Source organism: Pseudorca crassidens, chromosome 4 (genome assembly GCF_039906515.1).
Source record: "Pseudorca crassidens isolate mPseCra1 chromosome 4, mPseCra1.hap1, whole genome shotgun sequence".
Classification (NCBI taxonomy): Eukaryota; Metazoa; Chordata; class Mammalia; order Artiodactyla; family Delphinidae; genus Pseudorca; species Pseudorca crassidens.
In genome coordinates this window covers 42,067,674-42,086,167 of record NC_090299.1, presented here as the reverse complement: position 1 = coordinate 42,086,167, position 18,494 = coordinate 42,067,674, and the positions used below count along the sequence as shown (strand labels likewise).

The window sequence follows — 18,494 nt, the reverse complement described above, 5'->3', positions numbered from 1 at the left end:
GCTGCTGAGAGACATGATCGGACCTGGGTCTGCTCCCAAAGTGAATGACCAGAAATTCCCGAGAGAAGGAGCACAGGCAGGAGGAAATGAACTTATCCTGGACCCACTGGAGGTGAAGAGAGCCAGGGGCCAGGAACCCACCCACTTCCCTCACTGTCAAAAGAACAGCAAAGAGAGAGTTATGCATCTTATTTCTGTGACACCTGAGGACATTTACTAGGTCAAAAGCAAGACTGAGAGCCTTTGGGCTGTTGGTGAGATCCTAGCAGAACTTTTATCTTATTTTGATCAGAAACTTAAGCCTGTGTACCATTTCTCAGGCCTATGGTTTCCTAAGACCTTGAATGACTTCATTCTAAGTGGAGAACAAGGTTCCTTCCCCCACCCCACCCATCTGGTTGGAATCTTTCCTTTCTTCAGACTGCAATATTTCCTGGTCTCCAAAGAGTAAAGATCAATCTGTAAAACTTCCTTCGGCCCAGGGTCCCAGAAATCTGCCTTATTAGTCTGGTCAAGAATAAGTGCACATCTAACTAGGAGCTTAGAGAAGGCGATGTGTGATGAGCCAGCATATGGGGTTATCTTTCACAGTTCTCTCCCACACGATGAGCGCACAAACACAGGTGCATTATTTGCTCTGCTTTAGAAAATGAGTTAGGCACTTACCATGAGCAATTTTAATTCTAATGATAGCCCTGAGGGGCAGGCATGACCATTCCCACCTTACAAATGAGGAAACAAGTCACACAAGCTAGAAAGACATGGACTCAGGTTTGAATCCAGATTACTCTGGTCATACCATACCATTCTATAACATACCTAAACTTTTAACCACTGTACAGTGAACTTTTACAATTGAGATGTCTAATTTTATGTGTCAACTTGACTGGGCCATGGGGTACCCAGATGTTTGATTAAAAATTAATCTCAATGTTTATGTGAGCGTGTTTTGAGGTGAGATTAACATTTAAATTAGTAGCCTGAGTAAAGCAGATTGCCCTCCCTAATATGGTTGGGCCGTGTCTAAGGGGTTGAAGGCCTGAATAGAACAAAAAGGCTGACCCTCTTCCAAATAAAAGAAATTTTCCCTGCATTTGGATTTGACCTGAAACATTGTCTCTTCCTGGGTCTTGAGCCTGAGAGCCTTTGGACTGAAGCCATTGACCCTCCTGGGTCTCCAACTTGCCAACTCACTTTGCAGATCCTGGGACTTGGCAGCCTCCATAATTGTATAAGCCAGTTCCTTATAATGCACTATCTCCTACAACCTATTGGTTCTATTTGTCTAATACAATGATATTCTAAGAATTGTGCTCAGAACTTTGGGAATCCAGGGACACAGCAAAGATAAGAAGACAGTCCCTGTTTTCAAGATGCTTACAGTGCAGAGAAGAAAATTAATAGCACAGCAGATTTACTGCTATTTGAGTTCTGAGAAGGAATTGATGGGATTGAGGAGCTAGGGGATGGGATTTAAGGCAGAAGCACCAGCGAATTTAAAGGCAGCAAGGCATAAGGGAATAATCTGATTGGGGAAATTTGTAAAAAAATCCTGAAAGGGTGAAATAGGCTGAATATTTGCCAGGTTCCAGACAGGAAAACAGAAATCACATTAATTATTTTAACAACAAGCATCCACTGTGGAGGAGTTGTTAAAGCCGGTATTGGAGGGCTAAGAAAGCAAAATGGAAACACTGAGGTAACAGAGATGGTAAGTGCAGGAAGCAGCAACCACCCTAAGTGCTGGGGAGCACAGGGTATCCATGGGGAATGGTTCCAGGGCCCCATAAGATATCAAGATCCTGGATGCTCAAGTCCCTAATATAAAATGGTATAGTATTTGCGCATAACCTACACATATTCTCCTGTATACTTTAAGTCATCTCCAGATTACTTATAATACCTAGTATGATGTAAATGCTATGTAAATAGTTGTAAATACAATGTAAATCCTATGTAAATAGTTGCTCGTGTGGCAAATTCGAGTTTTGCTTCTTGGAACTTTCTGGATTTTTTTTTTTTTTTCTGAATGTTTTCCATCTGCAGTTGATTGAATCCTCTGATGTGGAACACATGGATATGGAAGGCCACTGTAATTAGAAATTAGAAGGTTAAAAATATCCCTGAGGAGCTGGGACTCAGACACTGAAGAAAGGCTTTGCCTGGGTCCTTCTGGGACATCTGAGAGGTTACGGAAAGTCTGGTTCTGCCAGGGAAGGGCTGGAGTTGGGTAACAGGGTCTTAGGAGAACCAACTGTTAAATTTCCAGGAATTTTTTGAGCCAATTGTTGAGACTTTTGTAGCTTGAGGTCACCCATGATGGAGTATTTATACAACAGAAATAGGCAAATGCTACTGATTTTTCCAGAGAAAATTTTCTGCACACCACTGGTTCTGGAACCGTGGGACAGGGGTGGAGACTGCAACTATGGCTGTTGCTGCTTTGGTGAAATGCTGCTGTTGGGGTGAAGAGCCAGGTTCCTTCCTTCTGGGGCTTCTAGCTTCTTTCTAGTTCTTGTGTTTGGTAGCATCTATAAGCACAGTCATCTGGCAAAGGAGAATTGTGTTTTGCAGAATCCCAACCCTCGCATCCCTAAAAAGGAATATAGAAGGGTCTGTTTGGACCTGAGAAACAGTAGCTGAAACACAAGGGGGCCAGCTCTCTGATTTCTAGGAAGCACTGTCACATAGTGGAGGTAAGAGTCTGGCCTTAAAATAACTCAAATTTGCCATGGTTCAAATGTTGGCTTTGTCCACTGCTTCAAGATCTGAGTCAGATATTTAACCTCTCTGTTTTACCTTCCTCTTGTACAAAATGGGGATAATCATAATACCTAGTCATAGAATGGATTAAATGTGATAATGGCTATAAGAATAATAATGGCATCCTTATCTTCTCTATCAAATCTTTCCAAAATGTCACCTTCTCAGTGAGGACTTTTCTGACCACTATTTGAAATTGCACCTCCCTTCCCCCCTGCACCCAGTACTGATTATTCCCCTCCCATAACTTATTCTTTTCTAACCTTTACCATCTTATAATTTACTTACTGTCTGTCTTCCTAACTGGAAGGTGAGCTCCATGAGAGCTGAACATTTGTTCTGTTTTGTTGTCTAGCACATAATTGCTCTTAAATAAATATTAATTGCATAAATGAAAAATCTTGACTAACAAATAGTATATACAAAGAAATGTTAGCCATCACTAATAAGTTAAAAGTTATTTTATTAGTGTTTTGGTCTTCCATAAACACACTGCCATCACAGAACCAAACTCGGTTCCATAAAATGAGATGTTAACCTACTTTGAAAGTCTCTCAGTGTTGATTATAAATTATGCTGTATGCATAATAAGTTTTCAGAGAAATTGTAGCTTTATAAAATAAATTCTTACTATCTTAAAAAAATTGTCTCTCAAGAGAACTAACTGAGCTAGAATTACAGGCCCTCAATAATAGCTTGAAATGTTTAGGGTCTTTTTTGACATCTGTTACACATCTCTCAAAAGTGGCCAGTGGATTTACTCTTTGGATATAACTTTGGTGAAACATCCTTCTTGGTCTACTTTCCTTTCAGTTGTAAAATAAAAGAAGCAGAAACAGAGCTTTCATGCCTGGAGCATGCCAGAAAGACACTTGTAACATGCAAATACCCCCCAGAGGAATTTTTTCATTTGCCCTCTTACAGCTACCAGGTAGCAGATTAAACTCTTAGCATTACAGGGAAAAATTGCAGTACCTTATTTCTATGGTACAGGTAAATTTATTTATTTATTATCATTTGGGTTTTTAAATTTTTTAAAGGTTACACTCCATTTATAGTTATTCCCAAATATTGGCTATATTCCCTGTGTTGTACAATATATCCTTGAGCCTATCTTACACTCAGTACTTTGTACCTCCCAGTCCCCTGCCTCATCTTGCACTTCCCCCCACTTACTGGTAACCACTAGTTGGTTCTCTATATCTGTGAGTCTGCTTCTTTTTTGTTATATTCATTAGTTTGTTGTACTTTTTTAGATTCCACATATGACTGATATCGTACTGTATATGTCTTTCTCTGTCTGACTTATTTCACTTAGCATAATACCCTCCAAGTCCATCCATGTTGCTGCAGATGGCAAAATTTCATTCTTTTTTTACAGCTGAGTAGTATTCCATTGCATGTGTGTGTGTGTGTGTGTGTGTGTATATACACACACACACACAAATATATGTATGTATGTATATATACATCACATCTTCTTTATCCATTCATCTGTTGATGAACACTTAGGTTGCTTCCATATCTTGACAATTGTAAATAATGCTGATATGAGCATTTGGGTGCATGTATCTTTTTCAATTAGTATGTTTGTCTTTTTCTGATATATACCCAGGAGTGGAATTGCTGGGTCATATGATAGTTCTATTTTTAATTTTTAGAGAAACCTCCATACTGTTTTCCACAGTGGCTGTACCAATTTACATTCCCATCAACAGTGTACAAGGTTTCCCTTTTCTCCACATCCTTGCCAACATTTGTTGTTTGTGTTCTTTTTGAGGATAGCCATTCTGACAGGTGTGAGGTGATATCTCATTGTAGTTTTGATTTACATTTCCCTGATGATTACGGATGTTGAGCATCTTTCCATATGCCTGTTGGCCATCTGCAGTTCCTCTTTGGAAAAATGTCTGTTCAGTTCTTCTGCCAATTTTTTAATCAGGTTTTTTTATTTTTTTGATGTTGAGTTGTAAGAGCTGTTTATATTTGTTAGATAGTAATCCCTTATTGGTTATTATAAATCCCTCATTTGCACATATTTTCTACCATTCAGTAGGTTGTCTTTTCATTTTGTCAAAGGTTTCCTTTGCTGTGCAAAAGTTTTAAGTTGAATTTGCTTCAAGTTTTTTATCTTTGCTTTTATTTCCTTTAGTTTAGGAGATGGATGCAAAAAAATATTGCAGCAATTTATGTCAAAGAGTGTTCACCCTATGTTGTCCCCTAGGAATTTTATAGTATCTGATGTTACATTTAGGTCTTTAATACATTTTGAGTTTATTTTTGCATATGGTATTAGAGAATATTCTAATTTCATTCTTTGACATGTAACTGTCCACTTTTCCTACCACCACTTATTGAAGACACTGTCTTTTCTCCATTGTATATTCTTGCCTCCTTCTTCATAGATTAATTGACCATAAGTGTGCAGGTTTATTTCTGTACTCTCTTTCCTATTCCATTGATCTATGTGTCTGTTTTTGTGCCAGTACCATACAATTTTGATCACAGTAGCTTTGTAGTATAGTCTGAAGTCAGGGACCATGATTCCTCCAGCTCTGGTCTTCTTTTGCAAGATTGTTTTGGCTATTCAGGGTCTTTTGTGTTTCCATACAAATTTTAAAATTATTTGTTCTAGTTTTGTGAAAAATGCCATTGGTATTTTGATAGGGATTGCTTTGAATCTGTAGATTGCCTTGGATAGTATGGTCATTTTAACAATATTGATTCTTCCAACCCAAGAACAGAATATATTTTTCAGTCTGTTTGTGTCATCTTCAATTTCTTTCAATAGTGTCTTTTGCTTTTTCCAAGTACAGGTCTTTTACATCCTTAGGTAGGTTTATTCCTAGATGTTTTATTCTTTTTGATGTGATGGTAAATGGGATTGTTTCCTTAATTTCTCTTTCTGATACTTTGTTTTTAGTGTATAGAAATGCAACAGATTGCTGTATATTAATTTTATATCCTGCAACTTTACTGAATTCATTAATGAGCTCTAGTAGTTTTCTGGTGGTGTCTTTAGGATTTTCTATGTATAGTACCATGTCATCTGTACTAACTGATAGCTCTAACTAAGGACCTACCTTAATGAATAAAACTGATTTTTATTTAAAGAGGAAACCAACCATCTCTCGACCTTTTACCGATGTGTGTATTTCTTCTCTGTGTGTCCAGTATGAAAGCATTTTGACACATGTGGACTGCATGGTCAAGATTAAACACACCCTGGTGGTAGGGAACATTTTGACATTCCCAATGTCAACAACCTGGGCTGAGTGGATCCTTAGTCAGGGACTAAAAAAAGGGTGTGTGGCTTACATGGACAATGAGTTTGCTCTTGTCTTCTGTTCTTGACCTGTGCTTGAAGCATCCAGGTACCTATAGGGTTATTTTCAAGTAGTGAGGGTTAAAAACAGGCTCTGTCACTTGGGGGGGCAGATGACTGCTAATAGTGATGATGGCTCATGCTGATTTTTTAAAAAATAAATTTAATTATTTTAATTTATTTATTTTTGGCTGTGCTCAGTCTTTGTTGCTGTGCACAAGCTTCTCTAGTTGTGGCAAGCGGGAGCTACTCTTCATTGTGGTGCGCATGCTTCTCATTGTGGTGGCTTCTCTTGTTGCAGAGCACGGGCCCTAGGTGCATGGGCTTCAGTAGTTGTGGCACATGGGCTTAGTTGCTCTGCAGCATGTGGGATCTTCGTGGACCAGGGATTGAATCTTCATTGGCAGGCAGATTCTTAACCACTGCGCAGCCAGGGAAGTCCTAGCTCATGCTGATTTAACACTTACTACATCCAGGCATTCTGGTCAGTGAGTGATCTCATCAACTTTCATAGTAAACTCAAAGATCAGTAGGTGCTACTGTTGATTTTACGGACAAGAAAGTTGAGGTATAGAGGAATTAAGTGACTTTCTCAAGGTTACACGTCTAGTAAGTGAATGTACTGAGATTTGAATCCTGTGATTCCCACCCTAAAACCATACTCTCAGCTGTTTAAATAAGCCAGGGTATTTGGAATCTGTATTTCACTGATGTTGACTTTCCTTTGGTAAAGTCTTTTAGGAGGAACATTTGAATCCTGCCTCACAGTGTACACACAGAGGTGAAAGGGCCCTCTGTCCTTCCTTGGGTCACGACATGAAAGGGGAGCAATACCTCTTGAGACTAGTACAGTGATGTTCGTGTCATTAGTGAGCTCCTCCTGGGGAAAGGCAACACTTGGGCAAGTTACTTAACCTCTCAGTTCCCTTCTTTTCTCATTGGTGAGAATATAGTACCCAACTCATGGGGATATTGTAAAATTTAAATGAAATAATATATGTAAATAACTTAGTCCAATGCCTGGAACATGGTAAGTCCCTAACAAACTCTCAGATATTAGTAATGAAGTGATTGGCATCTTCTTTTGCATAAGTGACTTCCCTTTCAATGAGTCTTCAGTCTTCAAGATGTCACAAACACCTTAGACAATCTCCTACAATAACATTTCCCAGGATGTATTCCCTGGACCTTGAAGCCAAAGCGCTCTGTTCAAAACAATTTCTAGGATCAATTATGTTTTGGAAATACACTTATACTTTCTTCCTCTTTGTAAATTAAATGCTATAAGAGTATTGTAATAAAAAACTTGTTAAATTTGATTTCACACAGCATTTTCTGAATGCTTTAAAAAAAACTTTAATCAAAAAATACCTTGAGACTTTTTTGGGGAGCAGTTTTAGGTTCACAGCAAAATTGTGAGGAAGATACAGAAATTTTTCACATACCCCCTGCTCCTACACGTTGATAGCCTCCACCATTATCAACATCCCCCACTGAAGTGGTACGTTTTTTACAATCGATGAACCTACACTGACACATCATACTCATTCAAAGTCCATAATTTCCCTTTGGGTTCACTCTAATGTTATACATTCCATGGGTTTAGACAAATGTATAATGGCATGTATCCACCATCATTGTATCATACAAGAATATTTTTATTACCCTAAAAATCCTCTGCTTATTCATCTTTATCCTCCACGTCCCTGCAACCCCTGGAAACCAATGATTTTTTTTTCCCTCTCTCCATAGTTTTTTGCTTTTTCCAGAATGTCATATAGTTGGAATCATACAATATGCAGCCTTTTTGAATTGGCTTCTTTCCCTTAGTAATATACATTTAAATTTCCTCCATGTCTCCTCATGGTTTATTAGTTCACTTCTCTTTGGTGCAGAATAACATTCCATTGTCTGGAGGTACCACAGTTAACTTGTCTATTCACTCACTGATGGAATCTTGGTTGTTTTCACATTTTGGCAGTTATGAATAAAGCTACTATAAAATCTGTGTGTAAGTTTTTGTGTGGACACATTTTCAGCTCCTTTGGGTAAATAATAAGGAGTGTCATTGCAGGATTGTATGGTAAGAGTATGTTTAGTTTTGTAAGAAACTGCTAAGCTGTCTTACAAAGTAAGCTGTACCATTTTGCATTCCCACCAGCAATGAATAAGAGTTCCTGCCACTCCACATCCTCACCAACATTTGGTTTGTCAGCGTTCTGGATTTTGGCCATTCTAACAGGTATGTAGTGATATCATGTTGTTTTACTTTGCATTTCCCTGATGACATCTGATGTGAAGTATCTTTTCATATGCTTATTTGCCATCTGTATATCTTTTTTGGTGAAGTGTCTGTTAAGGTCTTTGGCCCATTTTCAATCTGGTTATTTGTTTTCTTATTGTTGAGTTTTGAGCATTTTTGATCCTTGTACTTTTTTGCAAGTATTTTTCTTCCAGTCTGTGGCTTGTCTTATTCTTTTGCCATTGTCTTTTTTAGAACAGAACCTTTTGGTTATAACGAGGTCCAGCTAATAAATTATTTCTTTCATGGATTGTTCCTTTGTTGCGGTATCTAAAATGTTATCACCATGCCCAATGCCATCTAGGTTTTCTCCTATGTTCTCTTCTAGGAGTTTTATAGTTTTGTGTTTTACATTTAGGTTTATTCATTTTAGATTCATTTTTTACATGTGGATGTCCAATTGTTCTAGCACCATTTGTTGAAAAGACTATCTTTGTTCCAATGTTTTGAATTTGCTCTTTTGTCAGAGATCAGTTGACTGTATTTATAGGGGTCTAATTCAGGGCTCTCTATTCTGTTCCATTGATCTGTTTGTCTATTTTTTCACCAATATCATGCTGTCTGATTACCGTAGCTTTATGGTAAATCTTAGAGTTGGGTAGTCTCAGTCCTCCAACTTGGTTCTTCTCTTCCAATATTGTGTTGACTACTGAGTCTTTTCCCTCTCCGTATAAACTTTAGAATCAGTTTGTTGATATCCACAAAATAGCTTGTTGGAATTTTAATTTCTGAATGCTTTTGAGATAGAAATTTCTTTTTTCACTTAGCAGTTATTCTTTGGAACACAATTTGGAAATGACATCTTATGTAATTTGCTCCTTTCTGGTGCATCTTATATAATTTCCTAATTTTTTGTGAATGAACTTTTTCACTGAATCTTCAAGGTTTTTTGTATGTCCCTTTATATCCACCATATCACTGGGCACATAGTAGGTGCTTAGCAAAACAAATGTTGCTCAACCAATTCATTGGGTTCTGTGTTCTACTTCACAGAGAGAGCACTTTAGCCCAGACTCAGGTGAAATGGCCCCACCTTCAGGCAGGCAGTGTAATGTCATGGAGGGAACATTGGATCGAAAACCTCTGTAGTTTACTTTCCTAGTTTATAACTTTAGGATTTCAAATAAAAGAGCCCCTACATTATTCACTACCTTTAAATTCTTTGTAATCATGAATTAGGGCATTAAAGTTGGTGAAGTTTTATGATATAAATATGCAAAATAGAGGAAGGGGGTATACCCTTGTGGAGATAAGTGAAAGCTAACCAAATGAGAAAAGCAAAGGCTATTTATTCAGAGCTTGTTAGAATAAGGGAGTTGACCACCATCACTTGCATTTTGGCAGAGAATCAAAGTCAAGCAGAGGAGTAGGAGAACTTTATAGAGGAAAATAGGAAAAGCTACATGTAAGTCCTCTTTGGAAGCCATTGACATGGGGAAACTGTAGGTAGGATAATTAGAAGCGGGGCATCCTATGTAATTGGCGGGGGTGCAATAATTTGGCCTTTTCTCGTTGGTCCTAAGTTGGAAGCAAGGAGAAAAATTAGGGACACTATCAGTTATTAATCAAATCCTGGCCATTTTGGGTTGATTGTTATAGGGGTTATTTTTTGGCTTCCTGGGTTGTTACTAGATACAGCAAGTCTGACCTATAGCAGGCTGGCTTCTTGGGCTGATTACTATAGATAAGTGTTTGGTTTCCTGGGCTGGTTGCTTCAGGTTTTGGGTCAGAGTTCTGTCTTTGTGTATGGTCTGGCCATTGCCCATTTGTATATTCAGTCTTTCATCCTCGTTAAATATGTGAGTAAAATTCTCAATTCAAAAGTTCTCCAAATCAAGGGAGTGTGTACAGGATCATGGTTTGTGTTTTTGGTAAAGACGACAATAGATGAAACTACATATCTTTTCAAAATTTTTTTCTTACAGTTCATAAGCATTACAAGCCATTTGTTAATGGCAATAATTAGCCTTTTCTGGTTCTGGGAAAGGCATCCTCTTAAACCTTATAATGGTTGTGAGTTCCCAAAGATATATAGAACATTTGATACCTGTGGTCTCAGAACTCTTGGGCACTTTCTCTTGTTCCTGTAGAGGAACTGGAGGTGTATCACAGAATGTTTAACTGCCTGTGCTATCTCTCAGGATATCAATTAAGATTGGACAAGGAATATGTATGTGTATATATATATATATATATATATATATATATATATATATCTGAATCACTTTGCTGTACACCAGAAACTAAGACAACATTGTAAATCAACTATTCTTCGATTAAAAAATTGGACAAGGCTCCGTGTCATATTTCTTAGCAATTATGGAACAATTCTCAGGATCTCTGTTTATTTTATTTTATTCTACTTTTTAATTTAATTTAATTTAATTTAATTTAATTTAATTTTATATTTTAATAAGGAAGGAAAGAAATCCCTGTCCAGGGGTCTATACACTTTGGCCTGTGGCTTGTTTTTATACAGTCCCAGCTAAAACTTTTCTTTTCATTTTAAAATGGTCTTTAAAAAACAAATAAAAGAAAAAGAAGAGTATGTGACAAGGGTTGCAAGTGGCCTACAAAGTCTTAAATATTTACCCTCTGGTCCTTTAGAGAAAACAGTTGCCAAGTCCTGTCTTGGTCAATTAACAGAGAGCCTGGGCCAGGTTTTAGAAGTAGGACCCTTGTCATTTTCAGTGTACGGTGGGGGCTGCTGAGGGAGGGGGCGCTGCCTGTCATGTCCATACAGTAGCTGTGACACCTGTCTTACTTGTCAGCCTGGACAAGGGCGGGGAGCACCTGGAGGTACTCGCAGAGGATCTGACGTTACCTGGCTCTCAGGAACTGTAGACCTGAGTGTTTTGCTTTGTTTTTTTAAACTATTGTGTCTCGTCCCATGTGACTGCTCCCTGGGCTGGTCCTCCTGCTTTTTCCAGTCTAGCCTGTGTCATGGCTGCAGGACAGTCAGTATTTTTAAGACTTCAAGGTCTTAATGATTTAAAGCAAACAAATAGACAAACAACAAAATTTGCATCAAAGCAAGACACTGGAAACACTCCAATGTGTGGAGTGGCAAAATGTGGCAAGCCGTGATTACCACAAGGAATTGTAATTCTGGGGTATGTTTTTCTTCTTTACGTTTTCCTATACTTTCACATTTTTCTACCAAAAGCATGTATGGTTTTAAAATCAGATTAAAAAAGAATAGTTTGACCTAACAGTATTCTGGTATATTCCAGTCAGAAGAAACACATATACTTTGCACTCAAAGGTCTTTCTGGGAGCAGATGGAAAGTGGATCCATCTGTCAAGATGTGATTTGGATCAAATTGTCAGAGTTACCAAAAACTGGCAAAAAATGAACAAAAATGATATTAGGGAGCCTTGAATTATTCTGGTAACTGCTTTCATTCTCACTTTACTTTGTAGGCAAAGATATCTTTTTCTTGTTTTAAATGTTTGGATGATGGAGCCACTAAGAATGATAGTTGTCCTAACTCTTAATATATTTACTTTTCAAAACATGAAACTCAAATAGAAATAAAACTTTGAATGTATTTGAAACTCGCTGATGTCTTCTTTTTTCCATAAGACAAATCCATTGCCTTCCATATTTATTTTTATTGCATTATAAATTGATGGGGAACAATATAAACCCAGAAGCCTAAATATCAGGAAGAAAAGGAGACTTGGTCACAACTTGTTGGAAACTCTGAAATACATATTTATTCTGAGCCACAAAAGTACAGTACATCAGCATCTTTTTAATAATGGAGAACAGTGTCTTCTCTAATAGGCGGCCTGGGGGTTGGTGATATGGAGATCCTGCACCTTCTCACGGCATTGTCACTACTTCATCTTCACAGTTCTTGCTTTTGTTGGTATTTGTTCCTCTTCCCTCCCTGGGCCATTGTTAGAAGTGTGAGTGATCAGGACAGATCAGTCTGCATTTACCATCTATATTTCCGTTCCCAATCTATTTTCCTTTCATCGGGCCTCCCCCAGCATCATTGGCTTCTCTCTGCCAGAACCACTAGAACTCTTCCCTCACTTGCCTGGTTTACTCATTAAACTGTAAGCTCTTTGCGGGCAGGGACCATGCCTTACTTTCTTGTTCTGAGCAGCCAACGTGGAGCCTAGAATATAGGCTTAGGTAAATTCTCTTAAATGAGTAGGTAAGGCAAAACCAAATTAATTAATAACAGAATACTCACTCTGTTTTAAGCACTAAATGCTTTGCCTATATGCAGCCCTCCTAAAAAATAACCTAATAGCTCCATTATTATCTGCACTTACAAGTACATGAGATGGAGGTGCAGTGGTGATCGTAGACCTTCTGGCTTTAGAGTAGAGGCTGTTGAAAGCTGTTTCTCCTTACACTTTCCTCCTAGACACTCTGGAGTGATGATGCCGAAAATTCCCCATGAACACCCCTCACCCCAACCAGGGCAAGAGAGGGCAACGTTTGAGCACAGGTGTGAGTCTATAGAGATCTTCCCGAATTCACCTTGACTGGACTACTCATTTCTTAGCCTCGTTAGTGCATGAGGGTGCCTGGCATCCATCCAGGCCCTTGGCCATCTAGCCAGGCTGGTCTACCTGCATACCCAGTGATCAGGCCCATCCACACAGGCTGCTGGTATTTCGGCCTTCTTTGGTCATTTGTCTTGAACCCTATTACTTCTTCCTTACCTGTGATCCCTCTCTCTCACTGCTTTCTTCCAGTGACTACTTGGCTGCCCTCTGGCCCTCCTGACTTTGTTTTCAGCTCCAGCTCTTTTGAATTTTGCATTGGTCCTTGGCTTCCTGGGCTGAGCCGGACTGCACAGAGCCAACACTCACCCTGAGTTCTTCTGTCCCTAGCGGCTTCTGGAAAAAATCCTGCTTGACTAAACTCCAACCTGCAGTGCTGATGTGGCCCCTAAAGCAGGGACGGAATTCCCCCAATTCTTGGTTCCCCCCAAACTCCCATTCACCCTTGTCTGAGGGACTTCTCACACCAGAGTCCTACTGCCCAAGGAGACTTCTCACCCTCACCCTCCACCATTCTGACTCTGGCTCATTCTTTGGACCTCAGTTTGATGTCACTCCCCTTGGGAAGTCCTCACTACTACATCTCCCCAACCCTGTCCTGAATCACGTAGGAGTCTTTTCTCCTTTCTCCTTTGTCACCCAGTATGTCTCCATCACCAGCAAAATAGCTGATGTGCTTACCTGTGCAGGCATGGTTTCAAGAACTTTACAGGAATTAACTCAGCTGATCCTCTGCAACAACCCCAAGATGAATACCATTTAAACATTAAAAAAAAAATTCTTTATACATTTTTAAAGGTTATATTCCATTTATAGTTATTATAAAATATTGGCTCTCTTCCCCGTGTTGTACAATGCATCCTTGTAGCTGCTCTTACAGCCAATAGTTTGGACCTCCCACTCCCCCGCCCCAAGCCCGGCCACTTGTAATCACTAGTTTGTTTTCCATATCTGTGAGTCTGCTTCATTTTTAATGTCTGTTTTACAGGTGAAGGAAGTTAAAGAACATGTGTAAGGCTGCACAGATAATTAGGTGCAGTCACGTTTTGAACCCAGGCTGTTGGGCTCTGGAGCTCCTTGGTGTACCTAGTTTTACCTTCCTCTTGTGTGTGGCATTTCTCACGTCACATCACACTGTCTGGTCACCCCTCTGTTTTATTCATAGCTGCATCCTAGCGTGAAGTGCAAATCCTGACAAAAATTAAGCTCAATTAATACTTTTTGTGCAATGCATGCCTGAATTCTAGTTGTAGATATTTTATGTCTCACAAATTCAAATAATACATTCCTGATTCTTGATCTGGTAAGATCAAGTGTGACAGAAAAACGAGAATGGACAGCCGACTGGTATGTGGTCTTTGGGTCCTTTAACGATTTCTGTGTTCATCAGTCTTATTCTATATGAACAATTGGAGCCAAAAGGAAAGTGATGTCTGTCTCAGCTCCCACATTTTACACAGTTGGAGATGGGGGCTGGAGCATTTAAGTGACTTGTCCAAGGTCACGCATGGAGCTGGTGACAAACAGGATTCCAGGTCGGCTGATTTCCAGTCCTGTGTCCTTTCTGTACACCTGGTCAAACAGAAACTAGTGTCACATGAAGGCATGCAGGTAAAACAAACACCAAGTCCACACCTGGTTTGATTCTGACTCCAAACAGCACAAAGGGGCGCATGGCTCCAGTGCTCCCTGGCACTGTGATCAGCCCAGAGTAAACACAGGGCATCTGATAGGGAAGCACATTTGGCCCAGAAAGGGCCCAGACTCTGCAAAGCTTTAAGAGTGTTTTGCTTACAGCTTGGTCTTTATTGCTGTGTGACCTTGCATATATTCCTTTGCTTCTCTGGTCTCCAGTTACCTCTGTAGTATGATACGGTGTAATGAGCTGAATGTATAAGTCCCCCTCAGATGCAGTGTTGAAGTCCTAACCCAAAGTGTGATGATATTTGGAGTGGATCTTGGGAGGTAATTAGGTTTATGAGGTCATGACTGAAGAGCCCCTATGATGGAATGTGTCCTTGTATAAAAAGGAAAAGAGACAAGAGTCCTCACTCTTTCTCTCTCTCTCTCCCCACTGTGTGAGAACACACTGAGAAGGCAGCCATCTGTAAGCCAGAAGTGGCCTCTCACCAGGAACAGAATCTGGCAACGTGATTTTGGACTTCTAGTCTCTAGAACTGTGGGAAATAATGTCTGTTGCTCAAGACCCTCAGTCTCTGGAATTTTGTTATAGCAGCCTTAGCTGATTAAAATGAAGGGTTTTATGAGCTTGATCTTGAAGTCTCCTTCTGGCTCTGCAGTTCTAGCATTCCTTCTCAAGGTCCCCTCTGTTGCTGGCTGTGTTCCTTCCTGCCACTCTGCTGTCCCCTAAGCCACTCCTCCTCTCTGGTATGTTTTCTCCAGCTCCTGGTCATTAATCAAAATCATCTGCTAACTTAGAGGTTGAGCACAAGTCTCAGCTTACAGGTGTGAAGAAAAAGCAGTGCCTTTGGGTCAAATCCAGATACTTCTCTTCAATTTATGTGAACTTTAGCAGTTACCTTCTCTTCGCCTCCACCTTCAAAGTGCAGTTAATAATACTTATAGGATAAGAGTTGTTGTGATGATTAAGTGGAATTAAACATGTAAAATACCTGTATAGACTGGTGGTCAGAAACATTTTTCTGTAAAAGGCCATACAGTAAATAATTTACCCTTACAGAGAATGTGGTCTCTCAGCTTTGCCAATTTATGGTGAAAATGGCCATGGGCAATGTGTAAACAAATGAGTGTAGCTGTGTTTCAATAAAACTTTATTTATAAAAACAGGTAGCAAAAAAATAAAAAATAAAAAACAAAAAACAGCAGACTGGATTTGCACCCCTACCTGCAGCTGCCATGCTTTGCTGTTCTATATAGAGATTATGATTCTTATCACTTTTTTGTTAAACAAACTTTAGGTTGTTTTGTACTGTCTCTTTCTTTCTCTGGGGCCCTTCTTTCCCTCCCTACCTTACCCTTCTTTCCCAGATAACAGGTACCTTGACAGCAAGAATAGATGTTCTCATTGGTGTCTCTTCACCCAGATTTCCAAGCACAAGCACTAATAAATGTGCTGTGTTTGTTGAAATGGAATGAAAAGGAGTTCCCCCCTTCATTCCAGGCCTGGAATCCAGTGTCTGAGGGCCCCCAGATGCAGCAGTGTGGGCCCGGCGCCATGGGAGAAGAAAGCCTTTCTCAGGACCTACAGGGCCTGCAGACTGGGCGGGCTTTGCTTTCTAAAGAGATGCTGTGCTTTGACTTCAGTGAAAGGCCTCAGCCAGTGCACTGGGGAGGTGGCCCGCGGTGGAGCTGGTGCGGGAGTCCACTGCAGTGGTTTCCTGTCCTGCCAGCCACGCCTTGGGCTCTGCTGATAGGGGAACCATTGTTCCTTGTCCATTGTGTGGCGCACAGGGTGTTGGGGACGATGGGCAGGGTGGGGAGCAGCCACTCATTTCACAGAGCTTAGCTCAATGAAAACAGAAAGATAAAGGGCCAGGAGAGGAGGAAGAAAATGCCCGCCACACTGACGTGCCAGCTCAGAAATTGAAGTGACCTGCCAGGCAAGCATTCTCAGAGCAAGGGTGACATTTGCTGAGAGTCGCTCTGAGTTTGGAATGGAAACTGGGCTCTTAGATGTTGGTAATTGGAACGCACAGATTCAGTAACCCATCTGGCAGTTATTCTACTAATCTCAGTATCTTGGCCAGGGGCCAGGCAGGCACAAAATCGCGTTCTTTTCTCTTAATCCCCAGTGCAGTTCCAGTGGCACCCGGCAGGCCCCAACTCTGTAGGATTTGTCAGTGCTACTCTGCTTGACTCCACGGCTTAGGGAAGCCCCTTGGAATGCCACTGGCTGCCCCAGGGCCTTGGACATAGCCAGACACCAGGAGGGGCCAGGGATAAGTGTGGGTGATGGAAGACTCTGGCTCTCAGAGTCATTTGGGCTTAGGCCGAATCCTGGCTCTACACAGGTAAGAGAAAGAACTTCATCCTCCTTCAGCTGAGAAATGGTTTCTAGGGACTGACTTTTTAGATTCACATTTCAACTCTGTCACCAGCTCTGTGATTTGGGCACATTACTTAATGTTCTGGGCTTCAGTTTCCTCCTGTGTAATATGGGAGCAATATGGTGCCTCCTCAAAGTGTTGTTTTGAGCATTGAACAAGCCAAAGAGCATACACACACACACACACACACACACACACACACAAGAAGAGGGCCTTGCCCATAGTGGGCATTTGTAGGGGGTCATGACTTTGGTTACTATTTCCTCACCCATAAATGGGGATAATGACAACCACTCCTTAGGGTCCTTGTAAGATGAGATGAGATTCTAAATGTGAAGTCTCATCCCTGGTGCATGAGAGGTCATCAGTGAACTATGGTAACTTTGTGGATCCCATCACTGCACATTCATTGCACAGCATGAGGCTAATCCTCAAGAGTCCAGGACTGTAGACCCAGCTGTGCCACCAATTAGCTGTGTGATCTCAGTCTGGTTACTGCCACTCTCTGTCCTTGGATGTCCTTAGTCTAAGATGAGGAAGTCAGACTGGATTCGTTCTTTCTGCTCTAATATCGCAGGCTTCACAGAAGGTTGGGGAAACTTACCATGGATGACCATCTTGTAGAGATTTGCCTTTTGCACTAGCTCAATGTAGATGGTAAAGGTCACAGGCAGGACATTCCAGTGTGTGACAACTGGTGAAACATGACAAGGCAGGGGCTCCCTGTGCAGCCCACTAAGCTTTCTTCCAAAGAAGAACACAGCCTCCTCAACCCTTAGCGGCCCCTGGACTCATCATCATCCATCATCATCATAATAGTAGTAAACATGTATTAAATTCTTCACACATATTAATTCATTTGACCCTCACAAGTACCTATGAGGCAGACGCCATTATTAACCCTATGTTGCAGATGAGGAAACAGGACACAGAGAAAGTAACATGGCCATAGTCACACAGCCTCTAAGTGGAAATGGGCTTTGATCACGATGGTTAGAGTTCTGAGGCTGCCTCTTAGCCACAGGACTTACCTAGCAAGCCATGTAAACAATCAGGCTGCAGGCTGCAAGACCTCCAGTGAAGCAGGGCAAACACTGGTCCAGAGGGCAGACAGTCTGAGTTGATCTGGAGCCTCTCCCACACCTGCTGGAGGCCAAGGGCAGATGGCACCTCTTCTCTGGGTCATGGCTGCCTAGCCTATTTGGAGCTTGGGAGGGTCAAGTGAGAACACTGCCTTCAGCCAGGCCTGGGAGAGGGGGAAGAGGGCTGCCCTGTTGAAAGGGAACACCTGATTGTCACAGCCTCTTTTCTGGCATGCTTATGCAGGCAATGATATGCGTTGTTATTGACACAGGATGGTATGTGGGTATGAAGAGGCAGGTCATTTCCAAGAAAAGATGTTGAAGCACCTTAAGTGCAAGAAGACATGGAACAGAGAATCAAAGACCCCATAGACCTTCCATATTGTTTGGCTCTGTGTCCTAAGAAAAACTACATTTTAGTATGACATGAGCCTTTGGGTGCTTTGGCCACTCAACCTCCTCGGACA

At 40.8% G+C, this 18,494-nt stretch overlaps 1 long non-coding RNA gene across 6 annotated transcripts in view; it reads left to right on the top strand.

Annotated features, from left to right (window-relative positions):
* LOC137223567 (uncharacterized) overlaps positions 1–18,494 on the top strand; it is a 386,144-nt gene that overhangs the window by 141,671 nt on the left and 225,979 nt on the right. For all 6 annotated transcript variants that reach the window (XR_010942922.1, XR_010942925.1, XR_010942926.1 and 3 more), the window contains one exon: positions 8,250–8,330. This is a non-coding gene — a long non-coding RNA (uncharacterized lncRNA). The remainder of the gene's footprint in view (positions 1–8,249; positions 8,331–18,494) is intronic.